Genomic DNA, 18,889 nt, shown 5'->3' on the forward strand with positions numbered 1-18,889 from the left:
TCAACCACAAATTTGCTGCGTGACTTTGCCCATGTCACTTTTCTATTCCCTTTCCCCCATGATCAAAATGGGGATAACAATACTTACATATCAGTTTTATATGGGTGAGAGAAAAGTTTAATCCAATTAAGTTATCAAAGTGCTTTGAGATCCTCAAAAGATATCCATATTAGTTACTGAGAATATTATTAGAATTTAATTGAGGATCCTGATATATATTTTACTCTGTGCTCTGGACATGGGAAGTTTTAAGCAGCAGGAGAGCCCACCATAGAGACCACAAAAGAGGAGGGGAGAGGGACTTACATAAACTGATTTGCATGTAGTTTGGCATAGTGGATAGGCAAACATTTGAGCAAGTTCTTATTTTGCCTGAACCAGTCTCCAAAATGGAAATAAAATGGAGCTGTTTGCATTTTATTGTAATGACTCTGCAGAACTCCCTTTGGAAGCATTCACAAATACAGTAACAAACTTTAATAGCTGTAAATCTCATGATGTATCTACCAAATACATATTTGATATTTGTATATCCCTGTATGCCATTATTCATAGGGTCTGTTATTACATATGGGAATACGTTTGCATTGAGTAACATACAGCACATGGCATTTTACATCGAAATAAAGTACTTACTACCACTCAAAAACAACTTTTAAAAAAATTGTTTCCTTGAAAGCATCCTGCAATTTTCTACTCTCCCCTTTCTGAAGAAGCAATTTCCCCTTCCCCTGCCTGCAAGAAGCTGTTCTGGCTCTGGCTTTTCTTTCAGATTATTGCTCTGGTTCTTTGTGATAAGGTTGCTATTAAACTAATAGTTTTTTCCAGAACTTCCCCAGAGACTGTTAAGGCAAAGCTAAACTGTATGAATGGTGGGGCTTTCTGGAGTCTCATTTAGCTAAACGGCCTTTCTTTCACTCTATAACTCTTTGATAGTCACTTCCCCATTCTCTTCTCTCACATATTAATACAAAGTAGGACCTTCAGGAATTATACAGGAAAGGGCTTTATGATCATTTTAAAAAAATACTGCTGCCTTAGTTTTTAATGTCAGACTTGTCTCAAAAGCTCAAACCTTCCTCCCAAAATTTTGTGAGCCATGTTATTTCTGAACTGAAAGTTTTATATAATTAATACACACCCTATTTTGTTGTGAAGCACTTATGGTTACACACATCACACACCTGAGAGAAACCCACAAAATCAAGGTGACTAAAATTAAGCTACATAAGGGTACACACCCTATACTCCTCCATCCCAGTCACATACCTTACCATTAGCAGAACTACTGCACACCACAGATTGTGCATCACAATCTTAACTCTGAACCCTTCAATCCAGCCTTCTACACACCTGTCTTTACCAAACTACCCTCTCCCCCAAACACTTCAGTGGGAGCATTTGGTATAGTAATATATAGCATTCTAAATATGTTCAGACATCTGTACCAAATTGACCCCTTATTCTTTTGATGTTCACTCATTCCAGGTTAAGATGAAACATATTGTTAACATCACCAAATAAATCTAATCCATTTAACCACACATTTTGTTTGATTGGTTTTCTTTGTATTGCTCTGTGAACCAAGAAAGGTATATTATGCATATCAGCAAGCCTTTGGACTTGGAGGGGGGGAGGGAAAGAAAGGGGAAGAAAAAGAGAGCATGAGTGAGACAGCAAAGACACATAGACTCGGAGCCTTGTTAGAGTTAAAAGAATTAAAAATCAAGAGGAGGAAACATCCTTAGAACAGCTGCCTAGTATGGTGTCTTGGCAGGATGTTGCACTGTCATCTAGGATAGTTCAAATAATCTTTGAATCCCAGGCCCTCTCAGGCTATAGGAGGCTAGCTGGGAGAATTATGCATTTTGTTTCTTGTGATGCAGAGGAGGTGCTGTGGATCTGATGCTTTAAGCATTCCCTGCTGGCTGATCAGTATCTGACAGAACAGTTTTCTTAACCACTAGCTAAAGATAAGACCAAAATGACTGACTGAGCAAGGAGCAGGGAGAATGAGCTGGTTGAAATAAAGAGGAGATCTGGAAGTAGTATTTTTCCAGTCAGAGAAGGAAAGACCTAAGGCATAAAGGCCTAAATGATTAAAGGTATTCAGATGTTGCTTCACTCAGCTTTGAAAGGCCTAAGTGATTTAGACGGTTAAATTCCATTTTCAAAAGTGACTTAGGCATCTAGGGCTAGATCCACAAAGGGGACTTAGACTCCATTACTTTCAGCATCATGCCTCCCGGTGGACTCCTCAGCCCTGAGTTAGAGGCCCCAGTTCCCCTCAGCTAGGTGTCTAAGAACAGAATTCAGAGAGCTAGCAAGCTGAGTGGGAGTATGCCTAAGGAGAGGAGTGAGGTCTAAGCCTTGCCCGTCAAAGGGAGTTGGACAATTAACTTGTGATTCCCCTCTGTGAACCCTCACCTGAAGTTACGCGCCTCAGCCAGGACAGCACTTTTTCACAAGACATTGACGAGAAGGGGCAGGTACCTTTACATCCAATAGCCCAGTGGTTAGACCATCACCAGAGATATGGGAGAGCTGGGCTGAAATCCCCGCTCTGTTTGATTTGGATCAGGGACATGAACCCACTCCTCCTATGTGAGTCCTCTAACACTAGACTGTGGGGTATTCTGCGTGGAACTGTCATAGTATCTGTAGATGAAGCTGTTTCACTTTCCATGAACCAGAAAGAGAGAGTGAGAATAACTCTATAGTCTAGTAATGAGGGGCTCCCAAACTAGTACACAAGTTCCAGTCCTTGATCCAAGGTCCTGATTTTTAACTGTGTTGACATACATGCAAAATAAGGGCCTAAACTATATGCCTAATTGGGAACATAGGAACTGCTATACTGGATCAAACCCAAGATCCATTTAGTTCAGTAATCTGTCTCTGACAGTGGCCAGCAACAGGTGCTTTAGAAGGTGTAAGAATCCAGCAATAGGTAGATGTGGGATAATATGCCACCCTCCTTAGAGACTAGCTTCAGTCTTGAAGGTTTAATATCCCTTCCACAAAATGTTTGTTATCATGACTCTAGATACTCTTGTCCCTTTTTTGAATCACGTTTAGTTATTGGCCTATTTCAGTGGCTGTGAGTTCCACAGTCTAATTATGTTGTGTGAAAAAGTGATTTCCTTGTATCTGTTTTGAATTGTCTGCCTTTTAATTTCACAGACTGTGGTGTTATCAGACAGGGAGAACACATTATCATATCCCCTCTTATTCATCTCCTTTCTAAGATAAATCACTGCAATTGTTTGTGTAAACCAAGTAATTACATGTTCAAGTGTAGTAATTTGCATGCATATTTACCAAATTTGTGCACGTAGTCACAATACTTGCATGCAGATTAAGCACAGAATTATGTTTAAAATTCAGTTCCTCGGAGCAAGCTTATCAGACCCTTACTCAAAGTAAAAGTAGTGTATTACTCCTCAGAAAGTCCCACCAAAATCCATAGGGCTACTTGAGCAGTGAGATAGTTCTTACTTCAGGGAGAATGAGATATCATATTATTTTGAAATTGCAAAAGTAAAATAAAAATATTTTATTTATTTAGTTATCTAAGGTCTTATATTTCCAGACAAAATAGCTCTGCTAGTTAATGTGAAATTTCAAATGCAGTTTATTTGGTTTATCAAATTTATTATAGTCAAATATTTGAGGAAAAAAGATTTGAATCAAAGAAAGAAAAAGTGGAAGCAGCATGATTTTGTCTTCTCCCTACTGTTTTATACTATAATCATAGATTTGCTGTGTTCTGAGATATCAGTGTTACACAGTCGCTAGACATTAGCATGACAGTGTGATTTATATATAACCTAGACCAGGTGGACTGCAACACATCATCAGGAAAAAAATTTAAAAAAATCACAACACAAAAAAAGAAATGTAATAACTTTTAAAAAATCAAGCTTTTTTTTTTTTGCAAATTTATTTCAGCAGTGTTAGGAATTGTGCGACTCAGTGCTACAATTACGGAAGCTAACTGTGTTGTTGGGTAGCTGGAGAAGGACATTAAAAGAAAGTATGCTACTGGTTTTTTCCCCTCATTAATATTTTGTATCAAGGGAGGCTGATACTTCAGTGACTGATGGGATTTCTTAGCTGTATTTAAGAGCTAGTCTACACTACCTTGCTATATTGGTGCAGCTGCGCCACTGTAGCATGTGTGGTGAAGACGGTTATGCCAACGAGAGAGTGGCATAATTATGCCACCTCAATGAGAAGTGGAAGCTAAGTCAGCAAGAGAGTACCTCCCACCAACATAGCATGATGTAGACACTGCTTTAAGTTCATGTAACTTACGTCATTCAAGGGGGTGGCTTTTTCACGCCCCTGAGCAATGTAAGCTACATTGACTTAAGCAGTAGTGTAAGACAAATGCTAACTAAAGGAATATAGCATAACACTGATTACACTGCATTTGTTTGTATGCTTCATGCAGACGGGAGCAGAAATCATCCTTTACAGCAAGGGAGCAGGAATCATCCCTTACATCAAGTTGTAAATGATGCTGGAATGATTCCATGTATGCAGGAGCATTTACAATTTAAAGTAGACTTTTTGTAAATAGAAAATGTTAAGGAGGAACAGAAAGCTTGTGTAGGTGTTATTCTTAAATTCTTTGCATGTCTATGGTGAGGGGATGAACTTAATTTTCAGTACTGTGTACTTACACCAGAGACATCTATTTTATCTTTAATTAACAAAAATTATTCTTTTTTGTTTGAAAGTGTCTGTACTGAGCAGGAACATGCCCCAGGGCCAGGTGCTCACTGTCTTGATACGTTTTATTTTCATTCCAATGCACTGACAACAAAGACATTTTAACTAAAAATTAGTAAAGAAGAAAGCAAGAAATAGAAGAAAAATACGTGTTTGGGCATTTGAGTGTGTGGGCATGGATTTGATTTACTACAGTAAGTCAACTTCAATTGCTATAACACAGTATACAACCAAGCCATTGGTATATCACAATAAACACCTACATGATTGTCATTTCAAAGTTTTGCTCCCTTTGTGTGTGTTCTCCAATTATATATCCATGGAGCTTTGTCTTGCCAATCCCATGGCAGCACTCCATAAACTGACCTCCCATTGAAAACTTACCATGAAAGTACATGAAGTAAAGCAGTGCCTCATAAAAGCTAAACTACATATAAAAGGACACATTAATATTTCAATATGCATTTTACTGGTACTGAGGCTTCAAAGCATGCATCACTTTGGATAAACATCTACAAGTGTGGATGTTTATCAGTACTATCCAAATTTAGGGAAACTTCCAGGAGCAACAGTTCTCCATTCCTACACAACCCTCCTTTTTCCCAGAAGGCTCTGTGACAGAACTTACTGCTCCCCCAATGCCAATAACCTCAGTCCCCCCCAACATACACAATGTATGATCTCATTCAGGGAGGGACAGCCAGTGACTTGTTCCCTATGTTACAACCTTGGTAATGGCTGCACAAAGTCTGCCATTCATGCCATGTTTCGGATGTACATTTTTCCCCTCTCTCTGACAGAGACCTGAGAAAACAAATGGGAGTAGTCTCTGCCAATCTGGAAGCCTGAATAAATATCAGGGAACTTGATCTTTTTCAAACTCAGCTTGAAATTGATATAAAATACCAAGAGAGGCTGCATTAAATATTTTGCCATCTGGGAAAAAACAATATACCTAAGCCTTGAGGAAATGTCTATCAAATTAAAACTGATTTACCAGTCACTGGATTTTTTCCTCTGAAGTTTTGCAAACTTAAAGTGAGTAAGATGAGCATCATTTTGTTTTCTGACAGCTACTCATACAGCTGTATTTAGAGACCCCTACTCCCCTCCCAAAAAGACAAACAAAACCCCCTATGCATACAATTCTTCAACATCCAAGCTAAAGGAGAATATCCATTTGCTATTTGCTCCTAGTAGGCCATTAGAATGAAACAATCACAAACACGGAAGAAGATTTGACATTCCATCTGCAGAGTGCGGTGGAATTACACACATATACACCAGCCAGTACCGGCTAGTAACACCTATATCACAGGTTAATTTAATAATACGGACACCTCAAAAGTGCAATACCATACTTCAAAAGGTTCAAGCTTCACCACTTTCCCTGACTCCAGGCTCCTCATCAGCCTCAGTCATCCTTCAGATTGGAAGGCTCTTGGGTTTACTGCCGAAGTCACCTCCTAGAGACCAAACAAAGCAGAGCAATAACACAGAAAATGTCTGCCCATGCTGGGCTTAATAAAAGTCTCACATCCCTCCCATGCTTTTTCCCCAGCTCCCTGCCCCTTGTACAGGACAATAGCCACAGGGGCACTCCCCAGGCCTTCCTCTTGCTCCCAGCTCTCTGCATCTCATGACCCAGACCTCTCAACTTCTGGCCTATCTACCTAGTTCCAGGGAAAGCCCGCAACTTCTACAACTTCTCTTTCCCACCCCTGTCTGCTTTTCCTTCAGCTCTTATAGGGAACAATTGTCCCCTGCTCAGCTGGATCTGATTAATGAACAGGGCTGGCTGGGTCTTGGCCACTGGTACTTACAGGGGCATTCCACCCTGTTATAAAATTCAAAATCCATAATCCTACATAACAGCTGCATCCAAGCTTTAGCCAACTAAGGGACCCATTAGCAATGTGCAAGGAAACTACTTAATTTGCACAGAAGTTAAAAAGTTAAAAGTCTTTTTGACCTTCTCCCTTCTTTATTTTTCTACCGTATATATTTTTTTATTCTTTAGTTGCTATTGTGTTCTGGGCTCATATACTGTAAGTATGACCCCAAGCAAGTCATTCTTATGTATAAAGCTGGGCTATTAAACTGCAGCCTGGCTTTTCTCAGGTGTCACCAAGTAACTATGTACTTCGTAAGTATTGGCCTATTGGTGCCCACTGGCAAAAGTTTCACAATTCTTTACAAGCAATTCCTGACTCAGACCTGACAAACCCACTATACCTAATACACTGCTTTCATAGTTTTATACCTAAAGTGGAACATATGAGGTGTCTGCTGAGGTGTCACATTATGAGACGTGTATACGGGTAGTATTTAAGGAATAACGTAACTATATTGAAAATTATACCCTTTAGGTCTTGGAGTGAAAGTGAGTTACCAGGGACTCATATGTCTCAATGGTGGCCCATGAAAGTGGGAAGGAATTGTCACCTGACATTAGCTAGCCAATAATGTAATTTATTTTTTTGTCTACTTTTGCACCAATCCAGAAAAGTCAGTGGAAAACCATGGAAGACAAACTACAAGCATTGAAAGTATATGGAAGTGAAAAGGAATGATAGGATAGTTAGGCTATACCCTGTCTGTGAGTAGAGACAAAAGATTGATTCAGTACCTCACAGGGTGGAGAAAGACTAAGGGAACCTCTATATGGGACTAAAAGCCATGTGGCATAACCACAACTGGCCCAGGTCAGCTGGCTCAGGCTCAGAGGCCTCAAGCTTCTTTTGTTTCACTATAATTGAACTCAAGTGTTGTGTGTGATACAGGAGCTATGAGATAAGGTAAAACTGGTAAACTGGGATACCCTATTCCTTTGAGAATAGACAATTTGGGTTTTCTGTGGGTATCCAGTGATCAGGGGCTGGATACCCCAGGGGGACACTTTGAAAGGACTTGGGAACAGAGGATCATCTATTGTCATCAGGACGAAGCCAGGTCTGGTGTAGCCCAAAGGAGAGTGCTTGAGTAGCTGACAGGCTGGTTGAGTTAGGGAGCTGGCACAGGCAACACTCCCTCACTCCAGAGGCAGGTGATATCAAGGTGACTCACAGCTATGGGTGCCCCAAGAAGCATCATGGAACTGATTTCATTCCTCTGCAGGTACGTAGACATGTCAGGAGCTATTTCTATATGCTGTTATCTTTAGACAGGCACCTTTCTAATGTACTCGCATCAATCTGAATAGGTTATGCCATGATCCCTCTGCTGGCCCTGCTACCCATACTATGAGACATTTTGTGTTTTTCAGTGCCTGGTTAGAATTCCTATTTTTGTTGATTTCTCTACATTCAGTTTTTTTATTCCTGCAGTTTTGCAAGTTCCCACCTTTTTGGTTTTGTACACAATCTGAAACTCTGTCTCCACAGTAACACTCAATTAGTCATTTATTATTTATGTTCTGTGGGGCATCTTGGCAGAAGTAATTATATACTGTTATGTGACTGGGATAGAAGAAAAGCCTCACTGTAAACAAAATATCATGAAGTAAATGATGTGGGAAGAGAGGATTTTACTTCACCCTGGGGTATAGTGTGCTCTGAATTTAAAGTTTTGCATCCAAAAATAAGCAATCTCTCAATTTTGCAATTCAAAAGTTGCAAATATTCAATCCAGGGAAGGGGGTGGAAGTTTGTGATAAGGACTTTTGAAGCGGGACTTAAAGAATTTGGTATGTCCAGGGAGATGCAAAAAGGCAACAGTCAGATCAACTAAAGTTTCATCCAAAACCCCAAATAAGTTACATTTTGGGTTTCCACTATGTGCGAGCCTAATACAGTTCACTGTCAGAAAGCTAATCCTGATATTCAGCATTTATCATGAGACTATGTTTCTCACAAATTTTTGCTCTGTATAGTTCCAGAAAAAACAATGGAATTTCAAAGAAACCTTGCTCTGAACCCATAAGGCCTGTACTGTACGTGCTGCCAGGAGACACATTCCTGCATTAAGCTGGTATCACATCATTTATAAGGAAAAATAACACATTGTCAGTTTATGACTGACCAACTGAAAAGGCAAGTTGGGAAACTGACAGGCAACACTGTAACTAATATGTTAGCTGCTGCTTTTTTATGAGGAAGAAAAAGTGGGAATGCAGCAATTGTCATCTTACATAAAGCAAAAACGTTAAAATAGATTTTCCTGCTGTGTGGGGGAAGATTTTCTTTCTATATGAAAACTCAGTCAGTTTTTAGCACCAGCATTATGAACATCTGTGACACCTCAAAGTATTTTAACTCATTTGGGCTAAACTCTGGACTTCTAGGACTCATTCTTATCAGTCTGGTTCTGTCTGGCTCTAAAAGGGCATTAACAAATTGCGGACACCATACCTTTTCTAAAATTGTTCATGTTTTTTGGATTTGATGCAGACCTTGAACCATAGGTTTATTTTCTTCCTTATGTCACACTGGCATCTAGTGGTTCTACTCTGAGTAGATTGGACAAATCAAATGTATATACATAAATAGAAAATGAGTTTGTACATAGATACTTAAACACACAACTACACACATTACAACATTATGGGTAAAATTTACTAAAATAGCTAAAAGCAGCAGAGAATCCTGTGGCACCTTATAGACTAACAGACATTTTGGAGCATGAGCTTTCGTGGGTGAATACCCACTTTGTCGGATGCATGTGAAATATAAAATATAAAATATAGCATATAAAATAGCTAAGAGAATTAGAAGTCTGTGTCCTGCTTTCAATAGCAATTTAGGGACTTTTGAAAATTTTACCTACTACATATAAATCTGTACATACAACACCACAAACGTATACACAAATAAACTCAGAGACATTCCATATTTTTCATTTCAGGTATTTTTCCCATACAAAAAAATATAAATGCTAGAAACCTTTATGTTTCAGGGCGTATCCCAACTTTTAACTGGCTGGGGTTAGGAAGAAACAGCCTCTCTGAGCCAGTAATTGCATAATTCAGTTTTATTCTAGGCTGATATTGAAATTCATTTTTGGTTTCTGTTTGGTTTTTGGCTTGTTAAGAAACTTGGCATTTTCCACTGAAATTTGAGCAATAATTAAGAAATGTCTTTACTTTGTTAAAATTCCACATGCCGTAAATCTCCCTGTTCTCCTTTTTAAGACTGTTATCCAGTGCTTACACCTATTTGTGAATAGCAATAACTAGAATGTTTTGACTGGGAGAGAAACCAAGACATGGACTGGGAAAACATTAGGGAGACTGGACTAGAAAAACACTTTGATGATATTACTATACAGGTCATAGAGCCAGACAAATGGTCCATGACAAAATTAATCTAACCCAGTTATACTTCAAAGTTATTAACTCCATCTTCCTGATTTAAATAGATATATATTACCTCAGCTCTTTTTATATCTAATGTATCACTAGATATGCAGTTCACACTTAGTCTCATCAAATAAAAAAAAACAACAACACTGGAGCCAGGTTTTAAAAATCACTGGTAGGTCTTGTTTACTAATTAAAAGCCTATTTCCATTCACTATCTAAGACAAGTTCCAGATAAAGTCTGTAGATGTCTTCCTATTTTTGACAGCTTACTTGTTAGTGCATAGAAAGAAAGAAAAAAACTGCTATGAAAATGAGAGCCATGCCATTTATGTTGTATATCTTATATATTTAAAATGAGTTTTATTGGTAACCACTCCCCTCGAAATTTGCACACAACTACCATTAATGTTCATGTGAAATAAGTGGGCGTATACTTGGGAGAAAAGAAAATGTTACGTGAATGAGGTCCCACTGTTCACATTAAAAGATTATTTTTCATTCTGTTAAAAAGCCATGAGACAGCAATAATCAGATTGTCAAAGAAGACACCATGGGTCCCATAAAGTGCAGCCTCTGGTCATGTTTTAGTACTTGATACTACACAGGGAATAAAAAAACCACTAGACAGCTATGGAAAATATGATAAATGCAATGTAGGATTGATTTGTAGCCCTGGATTTCAGAGTCCTGTAGTTTTTATAACTAACAACTAATGCATTAGAAATCTAACTGCAGTTATCTAGCAGACATGGACTCAGGCATTTGTGGTGAGGTGAATACTATCAGCTCCAATAAGTTTCTTTAGCCAAAATTAAATGCAATGCAGCATCATTAGAAAGTAGTGAAAAGTTTATTCTTTCTAATTCCCTTCCTCCCCCGAAAGTATACAGATTCAGAAGCCCAAATATGAGACTATGATGGTAGATAGCTGTTTTCACTATTGTTCATTCTCAAATTGTGTCTTATACATAGGCTACTCATTCTCCCACAGATTACTCAGGTTCCTGAACTCTTGACAAATAAGGACAATATCTAAATCTCTCTATTTGGCTTTGGAGTTTTTCCTGTAATTCTAATGGGCCAAAATCTCCATAGCTACACTGGTATAACCTTAGTGACTTCAGTGGGGTTTACCAGTGTAATAGAGAAGAATTTGGCCTAGTTCATAGAAATCCATCATCTAATCATGGTAACAATGGTTTGACCATACATAATAAAATGTATTGTTATTTATTTGTATTACGGTTATACTTAAGAATCCCAATCAAGGATCCTGGCCATACAGTGCTTATATGTATGGACAACTAAATAAGACAATTTGTAAAGGCTACAGAACTCACATCGAGAGCAGCCATACCCAATTTTGACCTGAATTTTTGCAAACTTTTCTGGAAAAGCGTGAGTGTAAAAGAGGGTTTGCAGAGCTCTAATTAAAACAGCTCTATTATTAACATTCTCCAACATAAATATAACCCATAAACAGATTTATAGATAAGGAAAACTGCATTATACAAGAATATTATACTTCATACCTCAGCATTTTTAATCTTTTCGGTCTGTGTTTTGGCAAGGAAGGTATGATTCTAAACAAACAAAAAAAAGACATTTATTGTTACGTATCCTTAGGTTTATTCTTCCTGTTGCTGCCGGCACAGAGTGCCCGAGGGAAGCAACAGCGGGGTCCATTGCCCAATGTGCACTGTGTCAATAAACACACCGGGGTGGAGAAGCAAACAAAGTTTATTTGAGATCTCAAAGCGGTGCAAGGAGACTGATATGCTTCAAATCAAGCACACCGACTCCAGCCGCTTTTCCCTTTTTAAATTCTTTTTTCCTTCCTCCCCCTTTCTCTCCCCCCATTTCCTCCCCCTGTAGCACTTACATCAAGCGCAGTTACATTACGCAATCTTGGCTGCAGAAGCTCGTTAGTAATTTTCCCTTTTGCAAGTTATCTTGTCCTTCTGCTAGAGGTACACAGGCCTTATCACTACTGCTTTAGACCGGTTTGGGCTGCGCTGCCACTGATAGCTTACTGTTACACATTTGATTTTGCAGCTGCTAGCTTTCTAGGTCGAGTAAAGTTCAACATGGAGGAGCTTTGGTTTACTGAGGCCTAGGGCAGGAGGGCTTTATCAACACTAGTGGTCTTCCACCCACCCAAGTTACCTAGGGTTATGCCTAGTGACATCAACACTGTCAGAGGACAGGTGACCCTGTATCTGGGCAAGAGCTGGGACTCAGGGGATCTATCTTTACCTTCATGTTGAAATTTCCACAGAAATTGTTATTGAGCTCCAAACGAGGCAGCTGAACAGCAGAGGTGAAATTTCATTCCTGAGGCAGCTAGCCAGGTTCACAAGGTCATGCCTGAGCTCATTTAGAGACAGTCAGACTTGAATATTGGCCAGTATGTCACCATCAGGCAACATTTATAAATAGCTGGAAATACAATGCTTGGATAAGGAAGTATATGTAAGATATAGATTTTTAATGAGTAATTATGTGGTAAATGAAATATAATTAACAAACTCTTTATATCTATCCACTTCATTCTACAAACATAAATATTTTACAGGTTTCCAAGCTTTAATTAGGTTGCTATAAACTCAGAGGGAGATATATCTGTCATGGTTTTAAGACCTATTGGTATGGCTCAACCACGTGAAGGTTGACTAAATTCTAATTAAAACATACATTAGACTCTGAGCTCATCATCGGGCCCATTAGAGAGAGATCAAGATGGAGTATAACATTCAGAGGCATGCTGGAGTTTAGGCAAAGGTAAAAGGTTCAGAGGCTGTACATATGAACATACATAGAACAGCCATGCTTCATTTTTGGAGGAAATGTCTTGATCTGCATGAAAGCTGCTAAATGCTTACGTGGGGATAAGAGAAGATTTAAACAACAGATTGAAATCCCTCTATTTTTAAAAAAAGTGATTTTTGCCTCTTGTATTTTTTATTTATTTATTTTAGTGTGAGTTTGAAGCAGTTGCCTCAGCTGAACTTCCAGCTGGATCCCAAACAAATTCTATTAGTCAACAATTTCCCCCCCCAAAAGTGGCAATATCTGTTCCAACTCCAGCATGACATTCTCTCTCTCTCTCAACCTCTCTTCTTGTGCCCATGTAACTTGCTGGCAATTGAATGAACACATTCATTGAATGAATTATTGTCATCCCTTGTCTTTCTGTGCACTGACTTAAGATCAATCAGCACATGAAAAGTTGGCAGGAGCCAGCAGTCTATGGCATCCATAGAAAGAAGACATTTGATATTTTTTAAATTAAGTTACGAGTCTTCAGTCTTCAGCTGAAATGGGTAATTTCTAATGTTTCTCAGGTCAAATGAGTGGTCATATTGATATAATGCAATGTACCATGATTCCATATCCATCCATTAACTCATCCTTTTGATCATTTAGTATTGCCATATATTTAAGTATTTTCTGGAACACTTATATTACAGTATTATAATTCTATAGTGGTTATTAGTGTCCAGTAGGAATTGTACTTGCTTACTACTGAAGCACTGTTTATTTTAATACTTAGATGAAGTCTGACTACAAAATACTTCAGCATCTATCTAGTTTACATATATGGCCCACATTACTCTTGTATCAAATTGTGTAATAGGGTCAACTGCCTCCTCAACACCCCCTTGTGGCCAGGGTTGGCTCTGAAGCACGCTGAATCAGTTTCCCTCCTCTTAGTTCCTTAACACAAAAAGAGGTTTTCATATGTTCAATACCTGCCCTTCCTAGGGTCTGACTTTATTAACACAAAGTTCAAAACAACCAGAAAATATCTTCCACACAGCTTAAACTGGGCATGGCCCCTCCTCCCTGAGGTACTGTCCATTCCTTCCCTCTTAGTAGCTGGAGAAGGTGCAAGGCCTGGTCTGCCTTCTTTGCCTTTTGCCCAAAAGGAAAAAAAACTTTCAACCAAGTCTTCTTATCAAGCCCCAACTCCCATCCTCACAAACTGCTGCAGGAGACTCTGACTCTCCCTGCAGCATAACTTGATAGATTCCCTCTGTCAACTGTCCACAAACCAGGCTTCAAGTTCTATACAAGTGCCCTAAATATTGAGCTATCCTTCCTCTCTTCCTACATAACAAATACATTTCTACTAGGCTATCTCAAAAGAGACTCTCTCAATATTTATGATAATGAATGTCATTCAAAAGCTATTGAAGGCAACCAACATATTCAATGAGATTTTATGCCATCCAAGGCAGTATACTGGTTGCACCCTTTATATCAGAGGATTTCTGTCATCTGATCACCTAGACCAGGAGTGGGCAAACTTTTTGACCTGAAGGTCACATCAGGTTTGCAAAACTGTATGGAGACCTGGGTACGGAAGGCTGTGTCTCCCCAAACAGCCTGGCCCCTGGCCCCTATCCGCCACCTCCCACTTCCTGCCCCCTGACTGCCTCCCTCAGAACTCCCAACCCATCCAACCCCCCTGCTCCTTGTCCTCTGACCTCCCCTCCAGGACCCCACCCTCTAACTGCCCCCAGGATCCCGCCCCCAGGACCACACCCCCTATCCAACGCCTTCTCTAAACTCCTTTTCGGAATGTGGTCCCTGTGAACATGGTCGGAGGACTCAGGAGGAGCAGGGGCAGCCACGCGGTCAAAGAGAAGTGGTAGTTTCCCCATCAAAGCGTCGCTTCTCTCTGGCTGGCTGCGTGGCTGCCTTGTGCTCCTCCTGAGTCCTCTGGCCCGCGTTTGCTGCACTTCCGCCACCCACAACTCCCGCCTGCTCCCCTGAGGCTGCAGGTGAGCCTCCCTCCCTGCTCTGCCCTGCCTCTGCAGTGCAGCTCCCCCCCTGTAGGGGGGTGCACCGGTGCTGAGCTACCCTACTGCCCAGCCCTGGGGCCCCCTGTTGTTGGGGGGCCCCATACCAGGGCACCTGTGTTTGCTGGTAAATCTGCACCTGTGCTGCACCGCCCATCCGGAGCCAGCCAGCAGGAGTTCGCAGCCCTACCACCCAGAGCACTGGTGGCACAGCGACCTGAGGCTGCAGGGGAGGAGGGACAGCGGGGGAGGGGCCAGGGGCTAGGCTCCCTGGCCGGGAGCTCAAGGACCGGGCAGGATGAGCCCATGGGCCAGATGTGGCCCACAGGCCATAGTTTGCCCACCTCTGACGGTAATAATCTTGGGATCTCTTCTGGACTCTTTTTTGCTTCTGCACAGACTCCGTAGCCGCAAATACCTTTAATCATCTTCAGCTGGCCAGGAAGCTGAGCCCTTATTGTTGAGACTGATCTGGGCAAAGTGATCCATACATTCATTATCGCGTTATTTTTTCTCCAAGAAGCAAGGAATTCTTTTGTTCAACAACCAAATTATTTTATTTTGGAGATGCATGAATGAAACACAGACAAAAACCAAAGATAGTTTGTGGGTGGAGGAAGTGAAAGAAGCAGCCATATGCTTACATATAAAAGTAACCTACTCAGCACAGTCACCTCAAGGCTCGAATAATATGCAGCATGTTTGGGAATTCAAAGCAAGTGCAAGAAGAAACTCCAAATGGCATAACGTATCAGAACATCTTTTGAACAACAGTAAAGAGGAGTTATTACCCTGGGGTTTCATTCACTGCATTACCTCCCTGCCTAATTCTAGGTCAAATTTAAGGTCCTACCCCTGATCATTATTTTCAAGTTTCTTAGTGTGCTGGGTCTTGGCTATGCCTCTATCATCATGACCATAACCAATCGAGACAGCTACTTTCATCAGGGAAATTGGATTTTCAGCACGTGGGATGAAACTTGCACATGATGGTGAGGTGGCTTACAGTTATCGAATTTCCTTCCACCAGAATGAACAAGGACCACACCATCACCTACCACAACAGATGCATTTGTCAGAGCCACTGGAGTTCATTGCATATACAGGGGAGTACACTTTTTTCTGTTGCTGGCTGACAGCTATTGAATTCCCATTCACCAGATGTCAGAATGGGAATTACCTCTTTCCTTATACTATCTCCCACTTCCCATATCCTGCTCCCCAGTTTCCCCTCCTTTCCAAAATAACTATAATACCCTTAGATGGCCACACATAAATAAATAACAATATACCAAATTTCAGACTAGATGTTTGCCTAATTTATATTTGTTCTGTGTTCACTAAATGAACCACAGCAGTGTATGTGTTTGAATTACAGAGATACTATTAGCTGAAAGCGGGGAAATTTTGTATTAAAGAATACCTGTACCCAGGACAAATTAAAAGAAGAAAAGAGCCAAGAGAGTTTATGAAGATAAGCTGGGTAGTTATCAGTAGGAGGCAGGAATTTCCGAGGCTGATCATTTGCAGCAATAATCAACCTAAGCAACTTCCATGCTTTCAGTTGAATTAAAGCCAAATATGCTTCTCCTTACCACTAAATACTCTTTCAGATTTCAGGATATCCAATGGTAGAGAGCAAAGTACCCAACCAAGAGTTGTAACTTACTGAGAAGAGATCTTAAGCTGTTGTCTGAGAAATGCACCATCAGCCAACATATTTTAATGAGATTTGAGTGAGTGTCACAGTAAAACAGGCCAATTCATTAATTTGAAAGTACTTTTTACTACACATACTATGAACTACATTCTGTCACCACATTACCGTTAATTACTTCTATGTAACATGCTAAATCTCCATGCTATTAATGAAAGCTTCACTTGCTGGAGGAGGAGACCTAGTGTTGTAAAATGGCGGGATTCATATGTTTCAGATCATCGGCTTCTCCTGAACTGTTTTTTATGAGATGGCAAATACATACTGGCTGAGACCCTGATTTACTTTTCATACGAAGCTTGAGAAATATATACACAGCAAAAAATGGCAACTCTCATAATTACTCTGGGCCTTTTTCTGCCACCTTTACATGGTTTGAGTAGTATCTTACTCTACAAGTAGACCCACTGAACTCAATGGGCTAGATTCTCCCTGCACTCACTGAATGTCACATCAAGAAGTAATAAGGGAAGTAAAACCATCACCTTCTTTTTGATCCTAAGAGGACTGCTGGGACTTGGGATCTAGGCACACAGGAATAAGCAGCTGGTGTGCACCCAATACCATCACCTCATACCCCCACACTGTCTAAGTAGGTGGTGAGGTGTGGGCAAAGCCTTGGACTCCACCTTCCAGTACACCAATCAACACAACTAAGCCACACTGACAGTAGCATAATTTGCTGGGATGAGATACCTGTTACCAGGCACAGTTTCCTTCCCATCCACATCTAGCCAGCTCCACCTATTTTCTGCCTTTCTGTGCCACATCCTATCCTTCCCACCCTGTGCCTGGGTAAGACTTGCACAGCCACACAGAATAGGGCACAGTCACAACTAAGCCTGTAAGTATTTAGAATAAAACATTCAAGATGGGTGTGTTAAAGTTTGGTAGCCGATTCAGAAATTGCTTAGGCAAATTACCTTCTTGCAATGTTCTCCCATTGTTTACACATCCTGAAACACCCACCCATTGTGAAACAAGGATATTTCTGTTACAAACTAAACTAGAAAGTCACGCAAAATATTTGAAACTGCATTTTTTAAGCTTGCCTTCATTAGAAGAGGCAACAATGTCTGACATCACTGAGTCACTGACTTCTAGTGGCTACCTGTATATTTCATATGGATTTACCAAGATTCTGGCTATGTCTTCCCTGTAAAAGAGTGTGGTTTTACATTCAGATAGCTAATTTAAATTAGCTGTCTTGGGGCGTAAGGGCACTTAGACATAGCCTTGCAATGCCTAGTGTTTAAAGGCACCCTGTTTCCTACTGGAATATACAGCTTCAACTTAGGTCCCAGGCTTCCTATACAATGCAAGGGGAGTGTTAGGCACCTAAGAATGGGATTCAGGAAAGCCAGCATGTTGAGTAGTGAACTGCCTAAGCTAGCCAATAGGAAATGCTGAGGAAAGGCTTGTGCCTGAAGTTCCCCATCAAAGTGAGCGAGGCACCTCACTCCAGGCCAGAGGGAGGCAGTTCTCTCTGGTCAGATTTCACATATGTTAGCCCTTTCCTGGGGTCAGATGCCTGAGCCAGATCAGCCCTTTCTCACAAAAAGCTGAGGGAGAGATGCTTTCCCCCTTATATCCTGATTATGGCATTCATTCACTATTTGGGAGAGCTAGGTTCAAATCCTCAGTCAGCCTGATTTGCAGCAGTGACTTGATACCAGTCTTCCACTTCCTAGGTGTATTTCCAAACCAGAAGGCTATAGAGTATTTTGTGGTAGGTGTCCTCCAAGGTCTTCCAGAGGAGGTGAGAGAGCTCCGTTAAGGCCCTTGTCTAAATCAACCAGAGTAGGGATTTGAACCCAGCTCTCCCACATTGCTGCTGGGTATGCTAACCATTGGGTTATAGGCAATGTTCGCTCTAATGTTTTGCATCCATGTGTGGAATTAATTTTTTTATGCGTATCATTATCAAGGTAATGTGAAGATGTGTGCCATCAGTAGAAACAAAAACTCTAGATATAATATATATATATTTTTTTTTTTAAAAGTTACCATAGGATAATTACTCCAGCCAGGACAGGTTAGGCATTTTAGAACTCACCACTTAAGAATTAAATTTAAGCATAAGAGGGAAATAAAATTATGAAATGCACAGACTAGTCAAAAAACTAAAATAACTGCACTTTGGAAGAATAAAATTACAGAGACTATATATGCAGGAAGTACCAAGACGTAACAACAACAACAACAATAAAATAAGTATATGTGGGGAGGTGAGACTGAAAGAGATGGTGTGTGAGTGTGTGTGTGTGTGTGAGTGAATGAGAAAGAGTGTGTGTATGTGTGTGAGAGAGACAGTGAGAGTGTGTGTATGTG

The 18,889-nt window shown here is 40.4% G+C and overlaps 1 long non-coding RNA gene across 1 annotated transcript in view; it reads right to left on the reverse strand.

The window, feature by feature from the left end:
• LOC142046980 (uncharacterized) overlaps positions 1–18,889 on the reverse strand; it is a 201,748-nt gene that overhangs the window by 81,381 nt on the left and 101,478 nt on the right. Inside the window, exon 2 of the long non-coding RNA XR_012656095.1 lies at positions 6,099–6,203. This is a non-coding gene — a long non-coding RNA (uncharacterized LOC142046980). The remainder of the gene's footprint in view (positions 1–6,098; positions 6,204–18,889) is intronic.

Source organism: Chelonoidis abingdonii, chromosome 6 (genome assembly GCF_003597395.2).
Source record: "Chelonoidis abingdonii isolate Lonesome George chromosome 6, CheloAbing_2.0, whole genome shotgun sequence".
Classification (NCBI taxonomy): Eukaryota; Metazoa; Chordata; order Testudines; family Testudinidae; genus Chelonoidis; species Chelonoidis abingdonii.